Raw genomic sequence first — 7768 nt, forward strand, 5'->3', positions numbered from 1 at the left:
CACAGCTGATTGAATTAATTTACATTGCGTTTTGAAAAATAATTACTGAATATGGTTTTTTTTATTGCGATTCTATTTCTTTGTATGTATCAAAGGCTAGTGACCTAAAAAAAACCGAAAAAAAAGTGTAAAAAATTGATTTTTTTTTCGCGTTTTTTTTGGTGCCTTCGTATCAGTAATCACCAGCACTATCGCCTGTTTTTGTTTTCGGAAGCGTTTCCCTTACACCCGATATGATATGATATCATTTTAAAAAAACTAAATTAAAAATAAAAAAAATCTTCTTCCTCAACGCATAATAAATTTTATAACCATCGTTATAATAACAGAATTCCTTTGACGAAAGTTTAAAAAAAAAAGAGAGGAATCTTGAGACTGTAATTGCGGCAATTGAATTTTGAGAAGTGACGCTTGACCTAAAACGGTATTTGTTCTCACGCCACGCCGACAATGATGGTCATAAGTTCTCAGAATTCATTGCCAGTTAAATGGAACGATAGCCGATATTGGATACGGACTATACTAGCTACAATCGTTGTGTTTTATGCCCATGGCTTAAGGTCTATTATGTATCATTAGTAATAGTTCTAATGTTAAGAATTTCAGAGATTGTGATGGTAAGTCTTACTTACCACCCCGGAACTGTGAACTACTTAGCGGGTTTACCAGGGCTCCAGCTCGAAAAGTAAGAGTAGGAACGGGGTGGTTTTTTAGTCAGTAAGCGTTTGACTCTCCCTCACGCCTCTCATCTAAGGCAGGAGAAGTCATTGGATGATTTTCTCCACTAAAAAAAACTTACCTTCGAATACAATGTTTGCAATTTGTAGTGTCACTTATTGGTTTCTTAATTTACATGTACTGTGTAGAGGACGTAAATATCTTCTACTACAAATAACAAAGTTTAGTAACCTTCTAATACAAATAGCCTGAGCTTGACTTTTCGACCGACAATTTTGCGTCTATTTCGTTCCAACAAACAGAAATCCACAATAAAATCCTAATCTAGATCTAAACAATTTGTAAGTCGAAACAGACAAATATCTTCGCCGTAGCAAATCAAATAAAGTCGAAATTAAGAACAAAATTGCCAAGCCGAAAAAAGACGGATTTTATTCTTTCTAATATCAGTTTTTAGCTTTGTTCACTATATTAAGTTGAGTCTAAAAAAACTCGTTTATTCTGGAACCTTCCATCTCGCAATCTTTAACCCTGCAGTCTTCTTTTAAACAATAAAAGCAAATTGAATAAAAGGCGAACCCTTATTATAAGATATTTCAGCTCCCGCCTTAATTGAGAAAATAAACCTCGGGGATGTTAATTTTGACTACACTGTTTGCGGGTTAAATTTAGGTTAAGAAACTTGGCTTTGGTATTATGGATGTCCAGATTTTATGCTTTGCTGCAGAGCAATGATGTGCTTGCCGGGGTTAGAGTGCTTTTCCAACAGAGATGTGCTACGCTGTGTTGCTGTGGATGCATTTAGCTTCCACCCGTCATATTTCTTCGTACACATAGCTTAATACTGGTGGAAACGGACTCAGTTAAACTATATTTTTTTTATATGGAAAGACTGTGCAATATCCTCGCACAGCTACTTTGCGGCGGTGTATCATCGTAGCACATCTTACTTGGACCTTAGTATCAGTGGAAACAGTCACATAGTTTCACAGCTTAGCTATTACATCATCGTAGCATAGCTACATAGCATAAATTTGGTGGAAAAGTAACCTTACACTGTAAGATTCATAAATTAGAAATTCGAGCAATGTCTAGCGGTCTCTTTGAGCGATTGTTTCTATGGTAGCCGGTAGCTATTTAGACAAAGTTAATAGTTTAAAGATAGTGTTTTGTTTCCATATTAAATTGGGTAGAATAAGTCAATGACCGTCAAGTATATTATAAATTTCTCAACTATTTTACTGAATGAAACCACAGAAGCTATAAAAGTAGTTATGCTAATAGATCACAGACCAAAATTAATATAAAACGTAAAAAATAAGAAGCAGCTTTAGCACAACAAGAATATCCGGAGCTGCGGACTACCTAGCGGGTTTACTGGGGCTCCGGCTGGAAAAGCAGGGGTAGGAATAAGGTGGTTTTTAGTCACTAAGAGTCTGACACTACCTCTCGCCTCGGAGAAGTCATTGGATGATTTTCACCCTAAAAAAAGCACAAAGAATAAAATGTAATTTCGTATATATTTGGTATATTTTAGTCACACCTTGGGTTCAATGTTGTTACAAAATGAAGAGACTAATTCTACCTACATGAATACAGTGTAAAGAGAAATAGAGGCACATTCTAGCCCGACCTTAGTCTACAACTTATAATTACTATCTACGAACAGAATCTCAGCGTTCATTACCTAAACAATACACTGAATAACCTTATCATAAATATGAGCTGGCTAAAGGTGGACCCTATTCGAAAGTTATTTAATTTTATTACTGTTTCCAATACATTTATTGTTTTCATTTAAGTTTATGTCCGCATATGTTTTGGTATAATAATACCCCAACTTTTGTTTCAGGTTTTATTGCCTTACACATAGCTTTAATACTGTTTAAAGCTATTTTCCTAAACCACATTGGTGATTGAATTGTGTCTTATTTCGGCACTTATTACAACTGAAAGAAAACTATGATTAGCATTAATACCAGTGCTTCGACTGCACAATTGTCCGGTAGCTGGGCAACTGGCTGCCATGCAACGTGTAGCGTAGTGCAACTCTTTGTGTGATCCACGAATTATTGTTTCGAGTCTGCGTGTCATGTGTATGTGAAATTGTATGTTTGTAAACGCACCCACGACACTGGATAACTCTCCAATGTGTTGCTATTTTTTTAAGAATAAAGAAATTAATAGACTACATGCAAACGATGATGTCATTGTCATACCAAGATTTGCATCAAATTATGAGTATCCCAACCAACCTATAAATAGGTTACCAATCTGCATTATCGCCGGAGGAGGTGTCTCCTAACCTACTAACATACATGACCCTACCTAAAACAACATTCCCACCCATCTATTCTTACCATGACACGCTATGACGGACAAACATAACAAGCAACCAAAACAATTAGCCTCCATACATAATCCTTCAAAAATTAAATCATAATTTTAACAACATAATGAAACGTCGACCCTTGGCCATGCCTATTCAATTATTATATTACTAGTTATTGCTTGTGACTTTGCTTGTGTTTTTTTAAGTGGTTAGGGGCAGGATTACAAAAAAAATATACACTGATTTTTGTTATTGAGACATACATAAGTACATAACTTGACGCCTGTCTCCCATTGGGGTAGGCAGAGACAATGGACCGCCATTTGCTACGACTCTTACTTACTTCTTTCGCTACATCAACAGTCATCAGTCGTCTCATGCATGCTCTTTGATTAAAGGTACTTTTAATTTGGCCCTTCTTTAATATATCGCCAATTGTTATTGAGAAATAGTTCGCATACCAATTTTTAGCCATATGCTTTGAAAATTGTGAAATGCTCCATACAAACCCCGGCCCGCATTTTAAGGAAATGGGGGGTAAGAAAAAGGCATAATCCTATATCCTATGCCTATGTCTCCATACTATATACATCCTATGCCTATCCCACCCACTTGCAATACTAGGGAGTGGAATTCTTTGCGGGAGTCTGTGTTTCCTGATGGGTATAACCTGGGTGTTTACAAGGCCCGAGTGAATATATTGCTTATGGGTAGACATGCTCCATCATAGGCCGCAAATAAACAAAAACTATCTTTACTTAAAAAATCGCATTTGCAACTTTCAAAAAAAAAACAGATACACATACTTTCGAATTTAAAATATTAGTATAGTATAGATATGAGAAACGTACCTATATGTTATGATTTACGACTTTCAATAATAAGGAACAATATCCGAGAGGCACAATATAAATGAAAACCTTGTTTACCTGAACTTAATATGGAAGATTTTCATTTTAGATCCAACCACCCTTTGCATAGAATAGATGAAAATTTAATTTTACGTATCAGTTTGTTTGGTGGGGTAATAGCATCGTTATTTTGTTTGAGTGTTTATAAGAAATGTGTATTGGATAGGTTTTTGTGTGTGTTTTTTGTATATTTATGTGAGTTTTTACAATTTATTTGGCTTTAGGTAAAAGAAACTGGAAGTTAGTATTTTTACTAAAATGTATAATAATATTAATTAAATTAACCAGTAACCGGTACATGACAATAGGCTCACCCCTTATTACATGGGACTTATAATATAAATGGTGAAAATTGTGTGTATATTGTATAGCGGCATTACTTGCTGTAATGTGCACCTCTGCCTTCTCCTTCGGGAATAAAAAGTGTGATGCTGCATAATAAAATTAAATAACAATAACGGTTTTGCATAAAATTATCCTGAGAGAAGCTCTACTAGTTTCGAGTCACAGAGGGACTCATCCTTATGAGCAGTGTTCGCGGACGCGGTGACATCACGCAGCCCACTTTTAGTTGATTTAGTATGTCTCATGATAGTTATTAAAATATTAGTATAATTATTACTATAATAAAAAAATCTTGATAAGGGATTATTGTCCACTAAGATAATAAAGATTTTCACTATACGACATCGAAGTACAATATAGTAGACAATATACAGAAAAAACACGGAAAATTAAAAAATAAAACTGCCAAGCTTCCAAATCTACGTCATTTGGCTATTTCCACAGTCGCTATAAATGTCAAACAATGAAATAATTAGGAGAAATCTTGATCTCACCCTGTATAAAAGCCTCGGCAAATCTCGGAAACCGAAGTTCAACGAAGTTATTTGCTCAAACATCTGAAAGCATATTCATTGAAAATTCTATTAGAACATGCTTCACTCAAAGAAATTAATTAACATTTTTATAAGGCACTTATCGAGATAATTAATATTAAACATATTTTTTTAAGAAGTTAATTAACGTTAATATTTTTACTTAGGGGCGACACTTTGTTGAAAGCATATTAAAGCTGCCCTTTATAAGTATTAATAAGTTTGGAAATTAAAAGCATTAAAATAAAACGTACCTAGTTTTAGTCTAAGGCAGTTGTCCCACCGGCAACGATGAACGAGTAACGAGTAGAGCTAGAACTAGAAACGAGTGAAAACGAGTGAAAACAAAAACAAACAAGTGAAGCGAGCACTCGCCGGCAGTGTGAACAGTCAGCGATCAACTATTTGTATATGCATCTCTTTTGTTTACACGGAAAGTATATCTATTGTACGTTTCTTGAGCGAGAAAATAGCCGATAGTTAGTCGTTCACTCGCCGTTGGTGGGACAACTGCCTTAAGTGGGTATGGTAGTACATATTTTATTATAATAATAATGTTAAACGTATACAGATGTGTGAAATGACTGCGACCTTATTAGCTTAAATAGTATTATGAGTTAAGTACAATTATAGAAGTTTTCTTTTTGCTCACGATCACATGGTTTGTACATAATATACAGTAATGTATTATGACTTTTTTGTTTTCTTCTATGGCATTCGTTAATTAGTCATGGTGGCTCGGAAGTTTAAGACGTCCACATCCCATGCATAAGAGTGCGGGTCGAAACTTACCAACGGCAAGTGGCAATGTGACTATTTACCGAGTTATACGTACTTACTAATATTATTTAGACAACACTGACGGTCAGGGAAAACATTGTGAGGAAACCAGGGCTTATAATTTCTAATTATAAGTTTGAAATGGCCAACCCGCATTGAGCAAGCGTGGTGATTAATGCTCAAACCTTATTCGTGCCTGGTCAGCAGTGGCCACTTAATAAGCTGTTGATTGTTGTTATATATATACAATAAATGGTTCCAATTGATATTAAAATTAAATATCAGTCTTGTCTTTCTAAACAACACCTTAGCAACCAACATAATTTTATCAATAACATACAACATTTACAAAACAAACAAACAAAGTCAATTCGAGAGTCTTTTACAAAGTTCTCTAACTGATACGAGAATTCAAATTCTGGAACCACCATCTACACATAGATGCAATTTTCGATAAACCAGACGATGAACTTTTCAAAAAAGTTTTGGTTGCGTGCTGAATAGAAATTGTGCGCAGACAAACACAGGGGCCTTGACCTTACGGATTAAGACAAAGGACTTAACAAAGTGATTTTAAAATAGATGAAAGAGGTTCCATTACATTTTTTTCTATATCCAAATTAGCTCCGTTGACAAATGCAGTTTTTCAAGCTGTAACTGTAATAAAAATTGTCTGTTTATGTAAATATTATTTTTTTATCGACATAAAAGTCATTGAAAATATAACCAAGTTCAGAATTTGATAGTTCTGAGTTTGAACTGATAACTAGTCAAGTTTAATATTCTTTTAAAAAGCTTTTTTATGGGTGTGAATAATCATGTGATGTCATACTTTGGAGGGCAAAGAACGTTATGCTGTTTGGCTGTAAAAAATACACAAATTAGGTACTAATATTATAGATATTCTGAATAAATTATAGTCAAGCTTCGATTTAGACGTTAATATTAGCTGCGGACTGCCAAAAGGGATTACCGGGACTCCGGTTCGAAAAGCAGAAGTAGGATTGAAGTGGTTTTTAGTAAGTAAGAGTCTGGCACTCCCCATCGCCTTGCACAAGACAGGAGAAGTCATTGAATGATTTTCCCCCCACAAAATGACGTCTATTTTAAAAGAATTAATGATACAATTGTACTAAAAATTATTTCAATAAAGTATGTCACAAGTACTTAAATTTTATTCTACATCAACATTTTTGTCACCGATTTAAATAAAGTTTTTCCTTTCAATAAGTACTAAGAGATTAGCAAAAAATGCGAGACTAAGTGTAAGTTAATATCTCTTAAACATTATATTTTAATAAAAACTTAAGTGAATCCACATCTGCTGCATGAATTACTCAAGAATTTTTTACCTCCAAACCGTGAGAGCTTTCTGACGAACTATTAAGCTGGCTGAAGAAAAAGTGTCTTTTAAAATAAACTCTAAGATTTTTTTGAAGAACCTCCTCTCCTACTTACATTTTAGTAATGCTTAATTTTCTTCAAGTTAAAACAGCTTTGCGGCTTTTTTTCGCGTGAAGATGTTACTAAAAATTTCGTGACTCCAATTTTGGTTGTTGCTTTATTTTTGTTTTTTGTTCATAGCATAGTTGAGGAGTGAGGCCTCTTAGTGCAATTGTTTATGATAATCATATTTTCATTTTATTTTCAAGTGCAAATGTTGATGATAATAAAATTAAATAAAAGATTAAAACTATGTACTTCTTACTGAAATACTGAAAAAATAATTCCTATTGCGGATTTCAGATAGCAAGTAACTCGATAAGTAGTAACTTTTTTATCGATTTTTTTTACAAGACTTTACTATTACTTTACTATGTTGTGATTTATTAAGTCATGATTACAATCTTTAACAATGTAAAATTGTATCAAGCATATATAAAAAAAAACAGGCATTAAAATGCCAATATTCCACAATCTCGCTCCTTCTAAAGCTACACGCGCGTCATTTAAATATTCACTCGAGCAAGAAATACACATGCCAATACATATCTTAGCCATGCAGGTAACAAGGTGTTAGCTCACAGCCATCCAAGAATTCCTCTAACGAGATAAAATCTCTACACAGATTGCTTCAAGTTTGATGTAATAAATATTTGCTGTGCCAGATGTATTTTGTAGCATTCGGAAATTACCTTGAAGAATATTAGATGTGAGATAAGCTTGAAATGAAGGTCAGTCAATAATGT

The sequence above is a fragment of the Spodoptera frugiperda genome, chromosome 27 (assembly GCF_023101765.2).
Source record: "Spodoptera frugiperda isolate SF20-4 chromosome 27, AGI-APGP_CSIRO_Sfru_2.0, whole genome shotgun sequence".
NCBI lineage: Eukaryota > Metazoa > Arthropoda > Insecta > Lepidoptera > Noctuidae > Spodoptera > Spodoptera frugiperda.